At 47.3% G+C, this 25,582-nt stretch overlaps 1 protein-coding gene across 3 annotated transcripts in view; it reads right to left on the reverse strand.

Annotated features, from left to right (window-relative positions):
* Positions 1–25,582, reverse strand: part of CLASRP (CLK4 associating serine/arginine rich protein) — a 94,808-nt gene that overhangs the window by 46,327 nt on the left and 22,899 nt on the right. The window lies entirely within an intron of this gene.

Here is a 25,582-nt window from a genome sequence, read left to right on the forward strand (position 1 = left end):
AGTTAGTCTATGTTATATTGTAGTGTATGACTTGTACTGTATTATTCTTTTTTTGCAAGTATAACATTCATATAAGGCGTTAGACCCTAAGCCCGGTAGTTGTGTATTTCTTATAGTGTTAAGTATTCTCAGAGCGTCGGTGACGCTCGAACAGCTTTTAAGTTAATAAGGTTACACTGTGTTGCATCTACACCCTATCTCTACACTAAGGTTTTACTGCATATTACATTGTTTATGGTTTAGATATAAAGGTTCAACATTGTGAGCGTCTGCTCCGCTCGTGATCTCCTCGTGGTCTCGAGCGTCCGCTACGCAGATAGCGTAGCATTACGGTAGTCGCTCACCTATAAGTGTGCCCGATACCAACAGCGTATTCTCGCGAGCGTTTGTGTCGCTCGAGCGGCTCGCTCCCGATACAGCGTCCGCTACGCTAAGAGCGTACCCTTACGGTACCTCGTGCGCCAGTTGCGTACAGTGTTTCATAACCTCTTTATAGTGTGATATATAGGATACATATTTGGCTTTATCTAGTCGGCAGCCTATAGCGTGCCTGCCTGTGATCTCTTGGTCGTGAGCGAACGTAACGCTTGAGCGTCTCGACTACGGCTAAGCGATTGTTACGCAACGGGCGTACCCTTACGGTACTCCAGACGTAAATAGCGTACAGTGTTCTTAGACCTCTTAAAGGGTTTTAAATAAGATAAATATTTAGCTTTATCAGGTGTTTGACCCCGACCAAATAGCAGCTCGGCACAGCTGTAGTGCCGAGACCCCTCGGGCAGCCGCCCAAGAAGAGCCCACCTTCCTAGTGGAATGGGCCTTAACCGATTTTGGTAACGGCAATCCTGCCGTAGAATGCGCCTGCTGAATCGTGTTACAGATCCAACGAGCAATAGTCTGCTTTGAAGCAGGGCCGCCAACCTTGTCGGCTGCATACAGGACAAACAGTGCTTCTGTTTGTCTGATCCTAGCCGTTCTGGCCACGTAAATTTTCAAAGCCCTGACCACATCAAGGGACTCGGAATCCTCCAAGTCACGCGTAGCCACAGGCACGACAATAGGTTGGTTCATATGGAAGGACGAGACCACCTTAGGCAGGAATTGAGGACGGGTCCGCAATTCCGCTCTATCCATATGGAAAACCAGATAGGGGCTTTTATGCGATAAAGCCGCCAATTCCGAAACTCGCCTAGCTGAAGCCAAGGCTAACAACATAACCACCTTCCAAGTGAGATATTTCAACTCCACCGTTTTAAGTGGTTCAAACCAATGTGACTTAAGGAAACTTAACACCACGTTAAGGTCCCAAGGCACCACCGGAGGTACAAAAGGAGGCTGAATATGCAGTACTCCCTTCACAAAAGTCTGTACTTCAGGTAATGAGGCCAATTCCTTTTGAAAGAAAATGGATAAGGCCGAAATCTGAACTTTAATGGAGCCTAATTTTAGGCCCAAATTCACTCCAGTTTGTAGGAAGTGAAGAAAACGGCCCAGGTGGAATTCTTCCGTAGGAGCATTCCTGGCCTCACACCAAGAAACATATTTTCTCCATATTCGGTGATAATGTTTAGATGTCACGTCCTTCCTAGCCTTTATTAGCGTAGGAATGACCTAATCCAAAATACCTTTTTTCGCTAGGATCCGGCGTTCAACCGCCATGCCGTCAAACGCAGCCGCGGTATGTCTTGGACCAGACAGGGACCTTGTTGTAACAGGTCCTGACTTAGCGGAAGAGGCCACGGATCTTCTGTGAGCATTTCTTGCAGATCCGGATACCAGGTCCTTCGTAGCCAATCTGGAACAATGAGAATTGTTCTCACTCCTCTTTTTCTGATTATCCTCAACACCTTGGGTATGAGAGGAAGAGGAGGAAACACATATACCGACTGGAACACCCATGGTGTCACTAGGGCGTCCACAGCTACCGCCTGAGTGTCTCTTGACATGGCGCAATACCTTTGTAGCTTTTTGTTGAGACGGGATGCCATCATGTCTATTTGGGGTAGTCCCCACCGTCTTGCAATCTGCGCGAAGACTTCCTGATGAAGTCCCCACTCTCCCGGATGCAGATTGTGTCTGCTGAGGAAGTCTGCTTCCCAGTTGTCCACTCCCGGAATGAACACTGCTGACAGAGCGCTTACATGATTCTCCGCCCAGCGAAGAATTCTGGTGGCTTCCGCCATCGCCACTCTGCTCCTTGTGCCGCCTTGGCGGTTTACATGAGCTACTGCGGTGATGTTGTCTGACTGGATCAGAACTGGTCGATTGCGAAGAAAGATCTCCACTTGACATAGGGCGTTGTATATGGCCCTTAGTTCCAGGATGTTGATGTGAAGACAAGTCTCTTGACTCGACCAAAGTCTTTGGAAATTTCTTCCCTGTGTGACTGCTCCCCAACCTCGGAGGCTCGCGTCCGTTGTCACCAGGATCCAGTCCTGAATGCCGAACCTGCGGCCCTCCAGAAGGTGAGCACTGTTTAGCCACCACAGGAGAGAGATACTCTGGCCCTGGGGGACAGGGTGATCCGCTGATGCAAATGCGACCCGGACCATTTGTCCAATAGGTCCCATTGGAAGGTCCTTGCATGGAATCTGCCGTATGGAATGGCTTCGTATGTTGCCACCATCTTTCCCAGAACTTGAGTGCAATGATGTACTGACACTTGTTTTGGTTTCAACAGGTTCATGACTAGAGTCATGAGTTCCTGCGCTTTTTCCGTCGGAAGAAAAACCCTCTTCTGGTCTGTGTCCAGAAACATGCCCAAGAAGGGCAGATGAGTTGTAGGATTCAGCTGCGACTTTGCAATATTGAGAATCCAGCCGTGTCGCTGTAACACATTCAGTGAAAGTAATACGCTGCTCAGCAACTTCTCCCGTGATCTCGCTTTTATGAGGAGATCGTCCAAGTACGGGATAATTGTGACACCCTGCTTGCGCAGGAGCCCCATCATTTCCGCCATTACCTTGGTGAAAATTCTCGGGGCCGTGGATAGCCCAACGGCAACGTCTGAAATTGGTAATGACAATCCTGTACCGCAAATCTCAGGTACGCCTGATGAGGAGGATATATGGGGACATGCAGGTATGCATCCTTTATGTCCAGAGATACCAAAAAATCTCCCCCTTCTAGGCTGGCGATGACCGCCCTGAGTGATTCCATCTTGAACTTGAACCGTTTTAAGTAAAGGTTCAGGGATTTTAAATTTAAAATGGGTCTGACCGAACCGTCCGGTTTCGGAACCACAAACAGAGTTGAGTAGTACCCCTGCCCTCTTTGAAGCAGGGGAACCTCTACCACCACTTGTTGCAGACACAATTTGTGAATCGCATGTAACACTATCTCCCTTTCCAGGGGTTGTTTCGGTAGGGCCGATTTGAAAAACCGGCGAGGAGGCACTTCTTCGAATTCCAGCTTGTAACCCTGGGAAACAATTTCTATTGCCCATGGATCCACCTGTGAGTGGACCCAGACGTGGCTGAACAGTCGAAGACGTGCCCCCACAGGAGCTGACTCCCTCAGGGGAGCCCCAGCGTCATGCGGTGGATTTAACAGAGGCCGGGGAGGACTTCTGTTCCTGGGAACTAGCTGTGTTGTGCAGCTTTTTCCCTCTGCCCTTACCTCTGGCAAGAAAGGACGATCCACGTGCGCTCTTGCTTTTATTCGAACGAAAGGACTGCATTTGATAATGAGGCGCTTTCTTAGATTGTGAGGGAATATATGGCAAAAAAATTTGATTTACCTGCCGTAACCGTGGAGACGAGATCCGAGAGGCCCTCTCCGAACAATTCCTCACCCTTGTAAGGCAACAACACCATATGCCTCTTGGAGTCGGCATCACCTGTCCACTGCCGGGTCCATAAGCCACGCCTAGCAGAAATAGACATAGCGTTTATCCTGGAACCCAGTAAACTAATGTCACTTTGAGCATCTCTCATATATAAGACAGCATCTTGCCCTAGGGTCATTAAAATGGTATCTCCTTATCTAGTCGCAATAACGGCTGATAAGGAATCTGTCCATGCTGCTACAGCACTACAAACCCAGGCCGACGCAATAGCCGGTCTGAGTAACGTACCCAAATGAGTGTACATGGGGGTATATGCAATTGCGGTCGAATTCGCGGCAATTTTCGCCGTTTTTTAATTCGACTCAATTCGACAGGTGAATCCCGGAAGGTGGCTTCCGGAATTCACAATATTCAATGAAAAACGGATTCGCCAGAGTCGCGGGCGAAAATCGGCCGATTTGGCGGATTTTGCCGCGATTTAAAAAAACGGTAAAAAAACGTGAAAAACCCGGAAAAAAAATGGCGTGGGGTCCCCCCTCCAAAGCATAACCAGCCTCGGGCTCATCAAGCTGGTCCTGGTTCTAAAAATGCAGGGGAAAAATTGGCCAGGGATCCCCCGTATTTTTAAAACCAGCACCGGGCTCTGCGCCTGGTGCTGGTGCCAAAAATACGGGGGACAAAAAGAGTAGGGGTCCCCCGTATTTTTAACACCAGCATCGGGCTCCACTAGCTGGACAGATAATGCCACAGCCGGGGGTCACTTTTATGCCGTGCCCTGTGGCCGTGGCATTAAATATCCAACTAGTCACCCCTGGCCGGGGTACCCTGGGGGAGTGGGGACCCCTTCAATCAAGGGGTCCCCCCCCCCCCCCCCAGCCACCCAAGGGCCAGGGGTGAAGCCCGAGGCTGTCCCCCCCCATCCAATGGGCTGCGGATGGGGGGGCTGATAGCCTTTTGTGATAATAAAAAGATATTGTTTTTTCCAGCAGTACTACAAGTCCCAGCAAGCCTCCCCCGCAAGCTGGTACTTGGAGAACCACAAGTACCAGCATGCGGGAGAAAAACGGGTCCGCTGGTACCTGTAGTACTACTGGGAAAAAAATACCCAAATAAAAACAGGACACACACACACCTTGATAGTAAAACTTTATTACACACTACCGACACACACATACTTACCTATGTTGACACGCCGACTGCCACGGTCTCCGACGATCCGAGGGTACCTGTGAAAAAAATTATACTCACCTTCCAGCGTCCAGAGATAAATCCACGTCCAGAGAGTAAAATCCACGTACTTGTTTAAAAAAAAAAAAAACGCAAAAACCCGCTCCATACCGGACTAGAAAGGGGTCCAATGCTTTCACATCAGACCCCTTTCTCCCGAATGCCGGGACATCACGTGACTCCTGTCACTGACGTCCCTTCAGCCAATCAGGAAGCGCTACTTCCGTGGCGCTCACCTGATTGGCTGTGCGCTGTCTGTACTGTGACAGCGCATCGCAAAGCCGCTCCATTACTTTCAATGGTGGGAACTTTGCGGGTAGCGGTGGGGTCACCCGCCGGTCAGCCGCTGACCGGCGGGTGACCTCACCGCTAGCCGCTAAGTTCCCACCATTGAATATAATGGAGGGAGCTGTGCGATGCGCTGTCACAGTACAGACAGCGCTCAGCCAATCAGGTGAGCGCAACGAAGTTGCGCTTCCTGATTGGCTTAGAGACCTTTCTGTGACAGCTGTCACTGACAGGTCTCATTCGTGGAAAGGTGTCCCATGTGTCCCCTTTCAGTCCGTTATGGAGCGGGTATTTGCGTTTTTTTATTTTTAACAAGTACGTGGATTTATCTCTGGACCATGGCTGAGGTGAGTATATTGATCTTTTTTTTCAGGTATCCGTGGATTCTACATGGAGAAGAGGACCGATGTCGGCGTGTGAACATAGGTAAGTATGTGTGTGTCGGTAGTGTGTAATAAAGTTTTACTGTCGACGGTGTGTGTGTCCTGTTTTTATTTGGGTATTTTTTTCCCAGTAGTACTACAGGTACCAGCGGGCCCGTTTTTCTCCCGCATGCTGGTACTTGTGGTTCTCCAAGTACCAGCTTGCGGGGGAGGCTTGCTGGGACTTGTAGTACTACTGGAAAAAACAATATCTTTTTATTATCACAAAAGGCTATCAGCCCCCCCATCCGCAGCCCATTGGATGGGGGGGGGACAGCCTCGGGCTTCACCCCTGGCCCTTGGGTGGCTGGGGGGGGGGGACCCCTTGATTGAAGGGGTCCCCACTCCCCCAGGGTACCCCGGCCAGGGGTGACTAGTTGGATATTTGATGCCACGGCCGCAGGGCACGGCATAAAAGTGACCCCCGGCTGTGGCATTATCTGTCCAGCTAGTGGAGCCCGATGCTGGTGTTAAAAATACGGGGGACCCCTACTCTTTTTGTCCCCCGTATTTTTGGCACCAGCACCAGGCGCAGAGCCCGGTGCTGGTTTTAAAAATACGGGGGAACCCCTGTCAATTTTTTCCCCGCATTTTTAGAACCAGGACCAGCTCAAAGAGCCCGAGGCTGGTTATGCTTTGGAGGGGGGACCCCACGCCATTTTTTTTTATGATTTCACCGTTCCAGCATAAAAAAAAAATAATATTTTAAAAAATATATAAATAATATTTGTGCCTCCAAAAAAAAAAAAAAAAAAAAGTACCTAATCCCTTCTAATATAAATAGATCTGCTATTCCCCCAAAAAAAAACACAAAAAAAAAAACACAAAAAAAAACATGTTTAAATTTTTTTTATTTGTTTTCACCCTCCAAAGTGTGGCGGATTGAAAATGACGAATTTGCTGTCTAAAAGCACTGCTGTCGAATTTCCAAACTTGAATTGAATATGCTTTGGTCGAATTGCAGCACTTATATCATTGCAGAAAAGTCGAATTTGCAAAAATTCGAATTTCAAAAAGTCGAATTTTGAAAGTCCGTTTTTTGGTCGGAAAGCACTGAATTGCATAGGCGATTTTTTTTTTGGGTCGAAAATGACCCGAAATTCGACAATTTCGGGAATTCGACCACAATTGCATATACCCCATGGACTTCAAGGTAACCTCCCGCTTGCGGTCCGCAGGATCCTTGAGGGTAGCCGTATCTTGGGATGGAAGCGCTATCTTTTTTGATAAGCGTGTCAAAGCTTTGTCCACCCTAGGGGAGGATTCCCACCGTATTCTGTCCTGTGACGGGAAAGGATACGCTATAAGAATTCTTTTTGGGAATCTGCAGTTTTTTGTCTGGAGTTTCCCACGCTTTTTCGCATAATTCGTTCAGCTCATGTGAGGAGGGAAAGGTGACCTCTGGTTTCTTTCCCTTAAACATGTGTACCCTTGTGTCAGAGACAGGGGGTTCCTCAGTGATATGCAAAACATCTTTTATAGCGATAATCATATATCGAATACATTTAGCCACCCTTGTCTGCAATTTAGCATCTTCGTAGTCGACACTGGAGTCCGTGTATCAGCTATTTGGGATAGTGGGCGCTTCTGAGACCCCGAAGGTCCAGGCGACATTGGGACAGGCATGGGTTGACTCCCTGGACTGTAACCTTCAGCTTTGTCTAATCTTTTGTGCAATAAAGTAACATTTGCACTCAAAACATTCCACATATCCACCCAGTCAGGTGTCGGCACTGCTGACGGAGACCTAGCATTCATACACTCCCCCCTCCTCCTTAGATGAGCCTTCAATCTCAGACATGTCTACACACGCGTACCGACACACCGCGCACACACACAGGGAAGCCCTTTTCTGAAGACAGGTTCCCCACTAGGCCCTTTGGAGAGACAGAGAGAGAGAGTATGCCAGCACACTCCCCAGCGCTATATAACCCAGGAAAAAAACACAGTATGTTCACCCAGTAGTGCTTTGTAATATGTATTTGCGCCAAATATGTGCCCCCCCTCTACTTAAAAACCCTCTTTCACCATGTGTCAAGCAGGGGAGAGTCCGGGGAGCTTCCTCTCAGCGGTGCTGTGGAGACAAAATGGCGCTGGTGAGTGCCGAGGGAGAAGCCCCGCCCCCTCAGCGGCAGGCTTCTGTCCCGCTCAAAATAACTAAAATCATGGCGGGGCTCTCTATATACATGTACAGTGCCCAGCCCGGCTTCTATCTTCAGCTCTGCGAGGAGGACGGCGGCGTGGCTCTGGGACGGACGGCGAGACCTGCGTACCGATCCCTCTGGAGCTAATGGTGTCCAGTAGCCTAAGAAACAGAGCCCTGAAACTCAGAGAAGTGGGTCTGTTTCTCTCTCCTCAGTCCCTCGATGCAGGGAGCCTGTTGCCAGCAGGCTCCCTGAAAATAAAAAACCTAACAAAAATGCTTTCTTACAGGAAACTCAGGAGAGCTCCTGAAATGCACCCAGCTCCTCTGGGCACAGTGTCAAACTGAGGTCTGGAGGAGGGGCATAGAGGGAGGAGCCAGTGCACACCCAGAGTCAAAGTCTTTCTTAAAGTGCCCATGTCTCCTGCGGAGCCAGTCTATCCCCATGGTCCTTACGGAGTCCCTGCATCCTCTAGGACGTTAGAGAAATCTTATTTTTTCTTACGTCCTAGAGGATGCTGGGGACTCCGTAAGGACCATGGGGATTATACCAAAGCTCCAAAACGGGCGGGAGAGTGCGGATGACTCTGCAGCACCGATTGAGCAAACATGAGGTCCTCATCAGCCAGGGTATCAAACTTGTAGAACTTCGCAAAGGTGTTTGAACCCGACCAAGTAGCAGCTCGGCACAGCTGTAATGCCGAGACACCTTGGGCAGCCGCCCAAGAAGAGCCCACCTTCCTAGTGGAATGGGCCTTCACAGAATTTGGCAACGGCAATCCAGCCGTAGAATGAGCCTGCTGAATCGTGTTACAGATCCAGCGAGCAATAGTCTGTTTTGAAGCAGGAGCGCCAACCTTGTTGGCTGCATACAGGACAAACAGTGCCTGTGTTTTCCTAACGCGAGCCGTTCTGGCCACATAAATTTTCAATGTCCTGACCACATCAAGGGACTCGGAATCCTCCAAGTCCCGAGTAGCCACAGGCACCAAAATAGGTTGGTTCATATGAAAAGAAGAAACCACCTTGGGCAAAAATTGAGGACGAGTCCGCAACTCCGCTCTATCCACATGGAAAATTAGATAGGGGCTTTTGTGAGATAAAGCCGCCAACTCCGACACTCGCCTTGCCAAGGCCAACAACATGACCACTTCCAAGTGAGATATTTTAATTCCACCGTTTTAAGTGGTTCAAACCAAAAGATAGATATACACACTCCAGCGCTAAGGAGAGTACCACATTCACAAAATAATTTCAGAACACTTCATGCAAAAAACTAATCACCAGTGTGGATAATAGGTCAATTAGTAATACTTAACGTTTAGGGAAGTAATCAGCACAAATGTAGAGTAGTCTTAATCCGTAGATTTCCACAGTTTACCATTTAAAAAGAACAAAAAATATATGATAGTGCAGATTATTTAAAACAAAATACAGATTTTATTACAGGAATCCACTTACAAACATGAGGTTTGATTTGAGCCCGATAGTATTCCTGTAGTGGCAATTTCAGCATCTAGTAGTTGCATCGATTCCAGGTATACGTTGGATCCTTCAAATTAACTCCATGATAAGGTGTATAATACCACAGAAAAGAAATATAGATAGTGCAAGTATGTAAAAGCAGCAGACAATATTTTAATACAAATATGCACTTACAAACACTTGTAAAAACACAGCATAACGGGTTCCCCAATGGCAAAGCAGCATAGGTGAGTTCCTGATGTTTGGAGGATTACAACACTCACTTCCGGAATGTGAATGCTGTAGCAGACCTACGATCTGTAACCATGCAGGGTGTCCGTCCAAGAAGCCACGCTATGACGCGTTTCAGACCAAAGTCCTTCCTCAGTAGCGTGGCTTATGCTCTCTTAAATATCCTTATATAAGAAGTGAACAGATGCTTCCAATCCCCGCTGATTTGCGCCGTCCGTGCGCAAAACCGGAACCGGAAGTGACATCGCGGTTTGCGTTCCATTCAACCGGAAATGGTTCATATGCGTTCCACAGTCTTTTTCCAAACACCGGAACCGGAAGTGACGTCATAATTTGCGTTTCAATCGCCAGGAAAGAGGTCACATCCATTACCAGTCTATTTTACAACATGTCCAGATACATAATCCTCTTAATGAAACTAAAGCAGAACAAAGGCATCAATAAGACAGAGTATATATTCTCAAAGTGCATCAATGTGACAGGAGATAAAATATAAATTAACACGAATTCAAGGGAATGGAGCATCTAGAAAAATAGATCAATATATATGTATTAAAAAAATATATATATATAAAAAATATATGAATACATAAAGATAAAAAATGTGGAATATTGATTAGGTTAAAAAGCATTTAAGCTCAAAGTCCACATTGAGTCCATTGGGGACGAGGGTTCCTAGATAATGTATCCACCGCATCTCGGCTTGTGATAGCCGCTTGTCAATATCACGGTTCCTGGATCTAGGTAAAATCAATTGGATACCCCAAAAGTTCTTAATGTGACATTCCCTTGATTCATGATGGCTATGAAAATGAGCAGAAACATTGCGAGTTAAGAGAGATTTGCGGATATTGTAAATGTGTTCGGCTGCTCGAATTTTAGGTTGTCTCGTGGTCTTTCCCACATATAACAAGCCACAGGTACATTGTAGAAGGTACACAACATTTTTGGAGTGGCAGGTAATGAATTCTGATGTTTCTGTATTCTGTATGTGAAGCACAACTTGATGAGATATCAGTCAGGTTAAGTGCTAAAGGTTATTCTGGTAATCTTTTGCAAAAGGCAAGAGACAGAATAAATGTAACTGAAAGAACGGAGCTTCTGAAGATTAAAACTAAAGAAGATAATAATAAGAATAAACATGAATGGGCCTTCTTTAGCCAATACAATAACTGCCATAGGGAAATAGAAAAGGTTTTCACTAATAATTGGAAATTATTACAACAGGATCCAATTATAGGCACACTTATTCCAAATAAACCAGTCTTCGTTTATAGGAAAGCACCGTCTTTAAAAGATCATTTAGTTAGAAGCAATTTAACACCTGAAATTAGGCAGAGCATCAGAACAAAAGGTTTCCATCGATGCGGGGATTGTCTTATGTGTAAGACAGTTAAGACTAAAGATAAAAAAGTTAGCAGCTTACACATTGGGGATAAAATATACCCTATTAATGAATTCATTACCTGCCACTCCAAAAATGTTGTGTACCTTCAACAATGTACCTGTGGCTTGTTATATGTGGGAAAGACCACGAGACAACTTAAAATTTGAGCAGCCGAACACATTTACAATATCCGCAAATCTCTCTTAACTCACAATGTTTCTGCTCATTTTCATAGCCATCATGAATCAAGGGAATGTCACATTAAGAACTTTTGGGGTATCCAATTGATTTTACCTAGATCCAGGAACCGTGATATTGACAAGCGGCTATCACAAGCCGAGATGCGGTGGATACATTATCTAGGAACCCTCGTCCCCAATGGACTCAATGTGGACTTTGAGCTTAAATGCTTTTTAACCTAATCAATATTCCACATTTTTTATCTTTATTTATTCATATATTTTTTATATATATATTTTTTTTTTAATACATATATATTGATCTATTTTTCTAGATGCTCCATTCCCTTGAATTCGTGTTAATTTATATTTTATCTCCTGTCACATTGATGCACTTTGAGAATATATACTCTGTCTTATTGATGCCTTTGTTCTGCTTTAGTTTCATTAAGAGGATTATGTATCTGGACATGTTGTAAAATAGACTGGTAATGGATGTGACCTCTTTCCTGGCGATTGAAACGCAAATTATGACGTCACTTCCGGTTCCGGTGTTTGGAAAAAGACTGTGGAACGCATATGAACCATTTCCGGTTGAATGGAACGCAAACCGCGATGTCACTTCCGGTTCCGGTTTTGCGCACGGACGGCGCAAATCAGCGGGGATTGGAAGCATCTGTTCACTTCTTATATAAGGATATTTAAGAGAGCATAAGCCACGCTACTGAGGAAGGACTTTGGTCTGAAACGCGTCATAGCGTGGCTTCTTGGACGGACACCCTGCATGGTTACAGATCGTAGGTCTGCTACAGCATTCACATTCCGGAAGTGAGTGTTGTAATCCTCCAAACATCAGGAACTCACCTATGCTGCTTTGCCATTGGGGAACCAGTTATGCTGTGTTTTTACAAGTGTTTGTAAGTGCATATTTGTATTAAAATATTGTCTGCTGCTTTTACATACTTGCACTATCTATATTTCTTTTCTGTGGTATTATACACCTTATCATGGAGTTAATTTGAAGGATCCAACGTATACCTGGAATCGATGCAACTACTAGATGCTGAAATTGCCACTACAGGAATACTATCAGGCTCAAATCAAACCTCATGTTTGTAAGTGGATTCCTGTAATAAAATCTGTATTTTGTTTTAAATAATCTGCACTATCATATATTTTTTGTTCTTTTTAAATGGTAAACTGTGGAAATCTACGGATTAAGACTACTCTACATTTGTGCTGATTACTTCCCTAAACGTTAAGTATTACTAATTGACCTATTATCCACACTGGTGATTAGTTTTTTGCATGAAGTGTTCTGAAATTATTTTGTGAATGTGGTACTCTCCTTAGCGCTGGAGTGTGTATATCTATCTTTTTCTTTTACTTCACTATTTTCTGAGTAACCTGGATGCACTACTCTGATATACACAACTAGCTGCAATGTAGGGGGGTTTTCTTGCGCACCAAAACTAGAAATAGTTTTTTGTTTACTAAGTGGTTCAAACCAGTGAGACTTGAGGAACCGCAACACCACGTTAAGGTCCCAGGGCGCCACTGGAGGTACAAAAGGGGGCTGGATATGCAGCACTCCCTTCACAAAAGTCTGGACTACTTGAAGAGAAGCCAATTCCTTCTGAAAGAAAATGGATAGGGCCGAAATCTGAACCTTCATGGAGCCTAATTTTAGGCCCAAATTCACTCCAGTCTGTAGGAAGTGAAGGAAACGGCCCAGATGGAATTCTTCCGGAGGAGCATTCCTGGACTCACACCAAAATACATACTTCCGCCATATACGGTGATAATGTTTTGCAGTCACGTCCTTCCTAGCCTTTATCAGAGTAGGAATGACCTCATCCGGAATGCCCTTTTCCGCTAGGATCTGGCGTTCAACCGCCATGCCGACAAATGCAGCCGCGGTAAGTCTTGGAACAGACAGGGCCCCTGTTGTAACAGGTCCTCTCTGAGAGGAAGAGGCCACGGATCTTCTGTGAGCATTTCCTGCAGATCCGGATACCAGGCGCTTCGCGGCCAATCTGGAACAATGAGAATTGTCTGTACTCCTCTTCGTCTTATGATTCTTAATATATTTGAGATGAGCGGAAGAGGAGGGAACACATAGACCGACTGAAACACCCATGGTGTCACCAGGGCGTCCACCGCCACTGCCTGAGGGTCCCTTGACCTGGCGCAATACTTCGGTAGTTTCTTGTTGAGGCGTGACGCCATCATGTCTACCTGAGGCAGTCCCCACTCACTTGTAATCTCTGAGAAGACTTCCTGATGAAGTCCCCACTCTCCTGGATGTAGATCGTGTCTGCTGAGGAAGTCTGCTTCCCAGTTGTCCACTTCCGGAATGAAGACTGCTCTCAGAGCAGTTACATGATTTTCCGCCCAGCGAAGAATCCTGGTGGCTTCTGCCATTGCCACTCTGCTCTTTGTTCCGCCTTGGCGGTTTACATGCGCCACTGCGGTGATGTTGTCTGACTGGATCAGAACCGGTAGGTCGCGAAGCAAATTCTCCGCTTGACGAAGGGCGTTGTATATGGCCCTCAACTCCAGTATGTTGATATGAAGACAAGCCTCCTGGCTTCGCCAGAGACCTTGGAAGCTTCTTCCCTGTGTTACTGCTCCCCAACCCCGGAGGCTCGCGTCCGTGGTTACCAGAACCCAGTCCTGAATGCCGAACCTGCGACCCTCCAGAAGGTGAGCACTCTGCAGCCTGTTGCCAGCAGGCTCCCTGAAAGTAAAAAACCTAACAAAAATTATTTTTCAGGAAACTCAGGAGAGCTCCCTGTAATGCACCCAGTCTCCTCTGGGCACAGTATCAAACTGAGGTCTGGAGGAAGGGCATAGAGGGAGGAGCCAATGCACACCCATATCTAAAGTTCTTTTTAGTGCCCATGTCTCCTGCAGAGCCCGTCTATCCCCCATGGTCCTTACGGAGTCCCCAGCATCCTCTAGGACATAAGAGAAATAGAACGTATACTTGCCCAGATAATGTAAGTTGATACTGATACAGGGGACAGGGATGCAGGGGGGGTGATGCATCCCTTGCTAAGGGTGTGCAGCTAATGATTGAAGCCCTTAGGGATGTTTTACATTTCAGTATGTAGGTGGGTTAGTAGAGGAAGTAGTGGGAGCTGAATGCTGCAACCCCTCTGCAGATTTTCTCAAAAACTGCGTCTTTCTCATTATGGGACATCCTTGATGAAATCTGGGATATCATTCCCCATAAAGAATCCACACATGGGGGTTCGGATTCAGAAGGTTGGGAAAGCACATTGCAGTCCTGAGTACATGGGATAGACTCCTCGGGAGAAGATAAACACTCTGCAGCACAAGATACAGAGCCCTTAGACATGGTAATGTGGAGGGTGGTATTCATGTGACCGCCGGTCAGCTGACCGACAGTCACATGACCTCCCTCCACCAGCCCGACGGGTCACTATCCCGACGGTCGGCATGCCGACCAACAGGGACTATTTCCACTCGTGGGTGTCCACGACACCCATAGAGTGGGAATAGAACCCGTGCACCGAGCCCCCAAGGGGCTTGCTGCACTCGCCCCTCCCCGCCGGGATCCTGGCGTCGGTATGCTGCCGGGAACTCGGCGTCGGTAAGCTGACCGGCGGTCAGGAGACCGCCGGTCAGCGGTACTACACCCAATGTGGATATATACACACACACATATACAGGAAAATGTCAGACCGTTTCCCCCAGAGTGTGCAGGTGCACCATACACCATTAAAATTATTATAACCGTAATATAATATTTGAGGTTCTTGGCATATATTGGCCAGTATATGAGCCTGCCCACCTGCTTCACGGTGACCTCATCGGACAGGTCCCCAACACTATAGGGGTTCACCTCCGGGACGCAGAGCCCCCTAGACCACCCCAGCTAAACCACCCCAGGGCATCACACAGAAAAAGGATAGGAGTGAAAGATCAGTGTTAAGCAAATGAAAGAGGCTGCTGAATATAAAAGAAAAGAGGAGGACAGCAGTAAAGTATCAGAATGTGAAGTTTAACTGAGCAGTGTTATAAGTGTAAGAGATATGTGAAAAAAGCGACATAAATATAAAACAAACAATGTGATATAAGTGTTAAAAGTAAATGTAAGGTGGTGATGCCCCAAGGTGGCCCAGCCAGAGCAATGCAGGGAGCCCCACGCCCCAAAAGCTCACCCCCAGTACTTAGTCCCAGCAAGGTAGCACATCCCATTATAATAAGCCAGGGTGTGCAGTCCAGGCCACGTTTCCATATAGTCTATATTATGTGTGTGTATACACACCTGAGGGATTAAAAAAAAAAAAAAAAAAAAGCATTGCTCTGGCTAAACTTCACATTCTGATACTTTACTGCTGTCCTCCTCTTTTCTTTTATATTCAGCAGCCTCTTTCATTTGCTTAACACTGATCTTTCACTCCTATCCTTTTTCTGTGTGATGCCCTGGGGTGGTTTAGCTGGGGTGGTCTGGGGGGCTCTGCGTCCCGGAGGTGAACCCCTATAGTGTTAGGGACCTGTCCGATGAGGTCACCGTGAAGCAGGTGGGCAGGCTCATATACTGGCCAATATATGCCAAGAACCTCAAATATTATATTACGGTTATAATAATTTTAATGGTGTATGGTGCACCTGCACCCTTTGTTCCTATGTTGTAGTACTACAGTACTTAGTCCCAGCAAGGTAGCACATCCCATTATAATAAGCCAGGGTGTGCAGTCCAGGCCCCGTTTCCATATAGTCTATATTATGTGTGTGTATACACACCTGAGGGATTAAAAAAAAAAAAAAAAAGGGACAGCCCTCATTTCTGGATTAGCACCCCACCCACTGCCTCTCATGATTTTAAACAGGGAACCAGCACATTCTGACTGCACAAAAGACACAGGTATGATCCTTTTAATTATATACAAAGTCAGTTTGGGGGTGAGCTTTTGGGGCGTGGGGCTCCCTGCATTGCTCTGGCTGGGCCACCTTGGGGCATCACCACCTTACATTTACTTTTAACACTTATATCACATTGTTTGTTTTATATTTATGTCGCTTTTTTCACATATCTCTTACACTTATAACACTGCTCAGTTAAACTTCACATTCTGATACTTTACTGCTGTCCTCCTCTTTTCTTTTATATTCAGCAGCCTCTTTCATTTGCTTAACACTGATCTTTCACTCCTATCCTTTTTCTGTGTGATGCCCTGGGGTGGTTTAGCTGGGGTGGTCTGGGGGTCTCTGCGTCCCGGAGGTGAACCCCTATAGTGTTAGGGACCTGTCCGATGAGGTCACCGTGAAGCAGGTGGGCAGGCTCATATACTGCCCAATATATGCCAAGAACCTCAAATATTATATTACGGTTATAATAATTTTAATGGTGTATGGTGCACCTGCACCCTTTGTTCCTATGTTGTAGTACTACAGTACTTAGTCCCAGCAAGGTAGCACATCCCATTATAATAAGCCAGGGTGTGCAGTCCAGGCCCCGTTTCCATAACGTTTCCCCCAGAGTACCTTCAGAGAGTCACAAAGTATGAGGGGCCAGCCACACAGCGCCCCTGTGGACAGTTATGATATAATGCCTGGCGCTGACTATTCAACCTTAATAGGTTGAATAGTACGAATTACACTCTCCCCCCTCCCTGTCTCTAACACCCTGGTACCGCAGTAACTGGAGTTAGGTGGGGTGCAGCGCTCCCTGTCAGCGTTCAGCGTTCTTGCAGAGAGAAAATGGCGCCACTCTGAGAAGCCCTGCCCCCTGTAATGGCACGCAGCTTCCCGCACAATGATTATACTGGTCTGAGGTCTGTGTGTGCCAACAGCGGGATTAGCCCGTTAGCTGTTTTACCAGTGTTAGGGTGATCTTTGCTGGCCCAGGACGCCCCTCAGCAGCGTCTACAAGTACATGTTGCTGAGCCTACCAGAGCTGCGCTCCCACCCTTGTGCCGCCATTCCCGCCGCCGACCCGCTAACCGGGCCACCGGCGCTGTACTCACCACTTTTCTTTCTTCTGGCTCTGTTAGGGAGTGGCGGCCGTGCTGCCGGAGTGAGCGGTCGCCTCGTGGGCTTGCGATCAGCACCCTCAGGAGCTCAGTGTCCTGTCAGCGGAGATAGAGAACCATTAACTTCTAGAGTTGGTTCCTATTCCCCCCGCCTAAGTCCCACGAAGCAGGGAGGCTGTTGCCCTGTACCTAACACTCTTAGAAAAAAATAAAACTAGAAAACCTCCTAAGAGCTCCCCTAATGTGACCGGCTCCTCCGGGCACATTTTCTAAACTGAGGGGCATAGAGGGAGGGGTCAGCCCACACTATTAAACTCTTAAAGTACCAGTGGCTCCCAAAGAACCCGTCTATACCCCATGGTACTAAATGGACCCCAGCATCCTCTAGGACGTAAGAGAAAACCTGGCTCTGTGGAGACTGTTTTACAGGGAGACTGGACCCAGAATTTCCGAGACCTGGGTTGCGTGCACTAGTATTCCTGCCGGAGTCTCTGAGGGGAGTAGGGTGTTGAGCTGCAGCTAAACGGCGGGATGTTTGCAGTGGACTGGAGCCAAAAGCTGGGGGAGGTACTGCAGGTTGTTGCTCACTCCCCTATGCTGGCATGTCATATACCGGTACTGGGGGGCCCATAATAAATAATTCCTATGCCCCCATATGCCATGGTGGTCTAGTGGAGTCCCTGGTCAGCACCAGTGTCCACAGCCAGCGCTGGCATCCACCTCCCGGAACCCTCTTACCTGTTTCCCGATGGCCGGCCACGCAGTTCAGGGGATGCCAGCAGCAGACGCTTGTGTGTGGGCCCTGCCGCAAGTACATGTCTGAGTCAGTGGCCAAGCGGTGGAGCCTGTGTGCTGGAGTCTAATAGACACCCTGCGCTGACAGGCTCAGTGTAAAAGAGGCTGCAAGAGCAACTCCCTGTAAAAAAGGTGCATCCAGCCTCCTGCTGAACCATACAAACAACACACCTGCCTAAGCATGGGTGTAGGGTTATAAGGACCGTAGCATCTGATAGGCTTAACTGTATGGTGCCCAGGAGCTGATCCTACCACCTGTAACCCCAATGTTAACCCTTTCTATGAAACCCAAAAGGTATAGCTATTCTGACACGGCAGACCAAAAAAAATAAGAATTTACTCACCGGTAATTCTATTTCTCGTAGTCCGTAGTGGATGCTGGGAACTCCGTAAGGACCATGGGGAATAGCGGGCTCCGAAGGAGGCTGGGCACTCTAGAAAGATCTTAGACTACCTGGTGTGCACTGGCTCCTCCCACTATGACCCTCCTCCAAGCCTCAGTTAGGTACTGTGCCCGGACGAGCGTACACAATAAGGAAGGATTTTGAATCCCGGGTAAGACTCATACCAGCCACACCAATCACACCGTACAACTCGTGATATGAAACACAGTTAACAGTATGAAACAATAGAGCCTCTCAACAGATGGCTCAACAATAACCCGATTTAGTTAACAATAACTATGTACAAGTAATGCAGATAAACCGCACTTGGGATGGGCGCCCAGCATCCACTACGGACTACGAGAAATAGAATTACCGGTGAGTAAATTCTTATTTTCTCTAACGTCCTAGTGGATGCTGGGAACTCCGTAAGGACCATGGGGAATATACCAAAGCTCCCAAACGGGCGGGAGAGTGCGGATGACTCTGCAGCACCGAATGAGAGAACTCCAGGTCCTCCTCAGCCAGGGTACCAAATTTGTAGAATTTTGCAAACGTGTTTGCCCCTGACCAAGTAGCTGCTCGGCAAAGTTGTAAAGCCGAGACCCCTCGGGCAGCCGCCCAAGATGAGCCCACCTTCCTTGTGGAATGGGCATTGACAGATTTTGGCTGTGGCAGGCCTGCCACAGTATGTGCAAGCTGAATTGTACTACAAATCCAACGAGCAATAGTCTGCTTAGAAGCAGGAGCACCCAGCTTGTTGGGTGCATATAGGATAAACAGCGAGTCAGATTTTCTGACTCCAGCCGTCCTGGAAACATATATTTTCAGGGCCCTGACAACGTCTAGCAACTTGGAGTCCTCCAAATCCTTAGTAGCCGCAGGCACCACAATAGGCTGGTTCAGGTGAAACGCTGACACCACCTTAGGGAGAAACTGGGGACGAGTCCTCAATTCTGCCCTATCCATATGGAAAATCAAATAAGGGCTTTTACAAGACAAAGCCGCCAATTCTGATACTCGCCTGGCAGAAGCCATGGCCAATAACATAACCACCTTCCATGTGAGATATTTCAGATCCACGGTTTTTAGTGGTTCAAACCAAAGTGATTTTAAGAAAACTCAACACCACGTTGAGATCCCAAGGTGCCACAGGAGGCACAAACGGGGGCTGACTATGCAGCACTCCTTTTATAAATGTCTGAACTTCAGGTACTGAAGCTAGTTCTTTTTTGAAAGAAAATCGACAGAGCCGAGATCTGTACCTTAATGGAACCCAATTTAAGGCCCATAGTCACTCCTGCTTGCAGGAAATGCAGAAATCGACCTAGTTGAAATTCCTCTGTTGGGGCCCTTTCGGCCTCACACCATGCAACATATTTTCGCCATATGCGGTGATAATGAGTTGCTGTAACCTCTTTCCTGGCTTTAGTAAGCGTAGGAATTACTTCCTCCGGAATACCCTTTTCCTTCAGGATCCGGCGTTAAACCGCCATGCCGTCAAACGCAGCCGCGGTAAGTCTTGGAACAGACAGGGCCCCTGCTGCCGCAGGTCCTGACTGAGTGGCAGAGGCCATGGGTCCTCTGATATAAATTCTTGAAGTTCTGGGTACCAAGCTCTTCTTGGCCATCCACGAGTATCGTTCTTACTCCTCGCCTTCTTATTATTCTCAGTACCTTTGGTATGAAAGGCAGAGGGGAGAACACCTAAACCGACTGGTACACCCACGGTGTTACCAGAGCGTCCATAGCTATCGCCTGAGGGTCCCTTGACCTGGAGCAATATCTTTTATAGCTTTTTGTTAAGGCGGGACGCCATCATGTCCACCTGTGGCCTTTCCCAATGGTGTACAATCCTATTGGAAGACTTCTGGAGGAAGTCCCCATTCTCCCGGGTGGAGGTCGTGTCTGTTGAGAAGATCTGCTTCCCAGTTGTCCACTCCGGGAATGAACACTGCTGACAGTGCTAACACATGATTTTCCGCCTATCGGAGAATCCTTGTGGCTTCTGCCATCGCCATCCTGCTTTTTGTGCCGCCCTGTTGATTACATGGGCGACTGCCGTGATGTTGTCTGATTGGATCAGTACCGGCTGGTTTTGAAGCAGAGGCCTTGCTGGCCTCAGGGCATTGTAAATGGCCCTCAGATCCAGAATATTTATGTGTAGGGAAATAACCTGACTTGACCAAAGTCCCTGGAAGTTTCTTCCCTATGTGACTGCCCCCCAGCCTCAAAGGCTGGAATCCATGGTCACTAGGACCTAGTCCTGTATGCCGAACCTGCGGCCCTCTTGAAGATGGGCACTCTGCAGCCACCACAGTAGAGATACCCTGGTCCTTGGAGACAGGGTTATCAGCCTATGCATCGGAAGATGCGATCCGGACCACTTGTCCAACAGGTCCCTCTGAAAAGTTCTTGTATGGAACCTGCCTAATGGGATTGCTTCGTAAGAAGCTACCATTTTTCCCAGGACTCGCGTGCAATGATGCACCGCTACCAATTTTGGTTTCAGGAGGTCTCTGACTAGAGATGACAACTCCTTGGCTTTCTCCTCCGGGAGAAACACTATTTCTGGTTTATGTCCAGAACCATCCCCAGGAACAGTAGACGTGTCATAGGAACCAGCTGTGACTTTGGACTGTTTAGAATCCACCTATGCTGTTGTAGCACTTTCCAAAATAGTGCTACCCCGACTACCAACTGCTCCTTGGACCTCGCCCTTATAACGAGATTGTCCAATTACGGGATAATTACAACTCCCTTTTTTTGAAGGAGTATCATAATTTCGGCCATTACCTTGATAAAACACCCTCGGTGCCATGTACAGTCCAAACGGCAGTGTCTGGACTTGGTAATGGTAATCCTGTACCACAAATCTGAGGTACTCCTGGCGAGGATGGTAAATGGGGACATGCAGGTAAGCATCCTTGATGTCCCGGGATACCATGTAATCCCCCTCGTCCAGGCTTGCAATAACCGCCCTGAGCGATTCCATCTTGAACTTGAATTTTTTTATATATGTGTTCAAGGATTTCAAATATAAAATGGGTCACACCGAACCATGCGGTTTCGGTACCCCAACCCGTGTGGAATAGTAACCCCGTCCTTGTTGAAGTAGGGGCACCTTGAGTATTACCTGCTGGGAATACCGCTTATTAATTGCCTCTAGCACAGCCTCCCTGCTTGAGGGAGTTGTCAGCAAGGCATATTTTAGGAAACGGCTGGGGGGAGACATCTCTAATTCCAGCTTGTACCCCTGAAATACTACTTGGAAGAAACAGGGATCCACCTGTGAGCGAGCCCACTAATTGCTGAAATTTTTGAGGCGGCCCCCCACCGTACCTGGCTACACCTGTGGAGCACCCGCGTCATGGTGTGTACTCACAGGAGGCGGGGGAAGAATCTTGATTCTGGGAACAGGCTGACTGGTGCAGCTTTTTCTCTCTACCCTTGTCTCTGTACAGAAAGGAAGCGCCATTTGACCCGCTTGCTTTTCTGAAGCCGAAAGGACTGTACCTTTTTCTGTGAGGAAACCTGAGGTAAAATTATTTCTTCCCAGCAGTTGCTGTGGATACGAGGTCCCAGAGACCATCCCCAAATAATTCCTCACTCTTATAAGGCTCTCTATGCGCTTTTTAAGTCAGCATCACCTGTCCAGTGACAGGTCTCTAATACCCTCCTGACAGAATGGACATTACATTTATTTTGGATGCCAGCCGGCAAAATATCCCTCTGTGCATCCCCCATATATAAGACAACGTCTTTAATATGTTTTTATGTTTGCCAACTATTATCCCTGTTTGACAGGGTCACCAACCACGCTGCAGCAGCACTATCTGCAGGTCTCAGTCTAGTACCTGAGTGTGTAAATACAGACTTCAGGATAGCCTCCTGTTTTTTTTTTTTTTTTTTTTATCAACAGGTACCTATTAAAGTGGCCGTATCCTAAGACGGCAGTGCCACCTTTTTTGACAAACGTGTGAGCGCCTTATCCACCCTAGGGGATATCTCCCAGCGTAACTTATCCTCCTGGCGGGAAAGGGTACGCCATCAGTAACTTTTTATAAATTACCAGTTTCTTAACGGGGGAACCCACGCTTTTCACACACTTCATTTATTCATCTGATGGGGGAACAAAACACTGCCTGTTTTTTCTCCCCAAACCTAAAACCCATTTATAGAGGTTAAAGTCAGAAATGTATAACACATTTTTTATTGCCGGGATCAAGTCACGGATTGGATTGTGTATATGTCTCCACCTTGTCGACACTGGAGTCAGACTCCGTGTCGACATCTGTGTCTGCCATCTGAGAGAGCGGGCGTTTTTGAGCCCCTGATGGCCTTTGAGACGCCTGGGCAGGCGCGGGCTGCGAAGCCGGCTGTCCCACAGCTGTTACGTCATCCACCCTTTTATGTAAGGAGTTGACACTGTCGGTTAATACCTTTTACCTCTCTATCCACTCTGGTGTCGGCCCAACAGGGGGCGACATCACATATATCGGCCTCTGTTCCGTCACCATATAAGCCTCCTCATTCAACATGTCGACACAGCCGTACCGACACACCGCAGACACACAGGGAATGCTCTAAACGAGGACAGGACCCACAAAAGCCCTTTGGGGGGACAGAGTGAGAGTATGCCAGCACACACCAGAGCGCTATATACTGCAGGGACTAACTGAGTTATGTCCCCTATAGCTTTATATCTATATATATATATATATATATAATGTATACTGCGCCTAAATTTAGTGCCCCCTCTCTCTTTTTTTAACCCTTGTAGACTGCAGGGGAGAGCCAGGGAGCTTCCCTCCAACGGAGCTGTGAGGGAAAATGGCGCCAGTGTGCTGAGGAGATAGGCTCCGCCCCTTTTTCGCGGCCTATTCTCCCGTTTTTTATGGACTTCTGGCAGGGGTATTTACCTCATATATAGCCCCTGGGGCTATATATTGAGGTATTTTTGCCAGCCAAGGTGTTTTTATTGCTGCCTCAGGGCGCCCCCCCCCAGCGCCCTGCACCCTCAGTGACCGGAGTATGAAGTGTGTGAGAGGAGCAATGGCGCACAGCTGCAGTGCTGTGCGCTACCTTGGTGAAGACTGAGTCTTCATGCCGCCGATTTTCCGGACCATCTTCTTGCTTCTGGCTCTGTAAGGGGGACGGCGGCGCGGCTCCGGGACCGAACATCAAGGCTGGGCCTGCGGTCGATCCCTCTGGAGCTAATGGTGTCCAGTAGCCTAAGAAGCCCAATCCGGCTGCAAGCAGGCGAGTTCGCTTCTTCTCCCCTTAGTCCCTCGCTGCAGTGAGCCTGTTGCCAGCAGGTCTCACTGAAAAGAACAAATTCTAAGACTATAACTTTCTAAGAGCTCAGGAGAGCCCCTAGTGTGCATCCAACCTCGGCCGGGCACGAAATCTAACTGAGGCTTGGAGGAGGGTCATAGTGGGAGGAGCCAGTGCACACCAGGTAGTCTAAGATCTTTCTAGAGTGCCCAGCCTCCTTCGGAGCCCGCTATTCCCCATGGTCCTTACGGAGTTCCCAGCATCCACTAGGACGTTAGAGAAACAATATATACCATAATGCAATTTAGATTTGAAACTTTGCATCCCAACAACAAAAAACTTCTGGGGAGAAGAAGCCAAATTGGAGGTATCTGGTGCTTCATGCACATCTCCATAATTGAAGGAGAAGATATGAGATTGGCGTGAAAGAATTGAAATCATTGTGGTATATTTACTAAGCGGTGTTAAATTTCATCTGGATTGCAGTGTTCTCCTGGAGCTCTCCAATTGGTCAGAACACAGTAATACTGACCAATAAGCCCCCCCCCTTCCCCCCCCCCCCCCCCCCATTAATTGTTCTGGCAGTGTCTGCTAGTGACATATTTACGACAGATTAGGTATGAGATAAGTACTGCAAAGTCTTCCATGTTTTACTTACTTTGGCATGATTTTTTGTGGGCCCAATCTTCCTACAGACCCCAGTGCTAGTACAAACTTACACTGTGGTGTCCTTTTATGGTTTCACCATAGCTGGTTAACTAAATATTGTGGGGATACCACCCTGAAACACCAACGCCCTGAAGTTGTGTTACCAGGAGTGGTGGCTCAAAATCTTAAAACTATGTAAGTCTAAAACTCATGCAGAATGAGCAATTCAAGCCATAATTTGTTACTTATACATATTAAAAGCTGGTTCTACAAGCTACTGAATCATGAGGTATATTTGTTTAATTAAACAAATGTACAAACATGCGCTTCCAGCCAGCTAAAATGTCACAGGATAATTATACCTCCACACAGAAGACTGTAGATAAACAGCCGCACATAGATCTATATCCTGACCAAGGCTTAGGGCAAAATGGTCTAGATACATATTCACAACCATAAGAAGGTACCCCCACCTCCCCTCCAGTCTCTCTTATTGCAACACACTAGGGGCAGATGTATTAACCTGGAGGAGGTATAAGGAAGTGATAAACCAGTGATAAGTGCAAGGTGTTAAACGCACCAGCCAATCTGCTCCAATATGTAAATTGACAGTTAGGAGCCGATTGGCTGGTGCGTTTATGACCTTGCTCTTATCACTGGTTTATCACTTCCTTATATGCCTTCTCCAGGTTAATACATCTGCCCCACTGTATTCTATGCAAAGGTATTATTTGCACAATGGGTTGGTGTTGTTAATAGAGATTCCCTCTAAACGCCTTAGCGACTTAGATAAATGATTTAAAGCTCTACGTACGTAAGAAACTGCTTTAGTAGATTACCAGACAGAGTGTAAATCAACTGGTCATGAACAAGTAAAAACGGTGCATGTTTTAGTGGTTTAATGCAATCGAGACTATGGCCCTCATTCCGAGTTGATCGGTCGCAAGGCGAATTTAGCAGAGTTACACACGCTTAGTCTACGCCTACTGGGAGTGTATCTTAGCATCTTAAAAGTGCGAACGAAGTTTACGCAATATTGCGAACAAAAAAAACTTAGCAGTTTTAGAGTAGCTCCAGACTTACTCTGCCTGTGCGATCAGTTCAGTGCTTGTCGTTCCTGGTTTGACGTCACAAACACTCCCAGCGTTCGCCCAGACACTCCCCCGTTTCTCCGGCCACTCCTGCGTTTTTTCTGGAAACGGTAGCGTTTTCAGCCACACGCCCATAAAACGCCGTGTTTCCGCCCAGTAACACCCATTTCCTGTCAATCACACTACGTTCGCCGGTGCGAACAAAAAGCCGTGAGTAAAAATCCTTTCTTCATA

Source organism: Pseudophryne corroboree, chromosome 8 (assembly GCF_028390025.1).
Source record: "Pseudophryne corroboree isolate aPseCor3 chromosome 8, aPseCor3.hap2, whole genome shotgun sequence".
NCBI lineage: Eukaryota > Metazoa > Chordata > Amphibia > Anura > Myobatrachidae > Pseudophryne > Pseudophryne corroboree.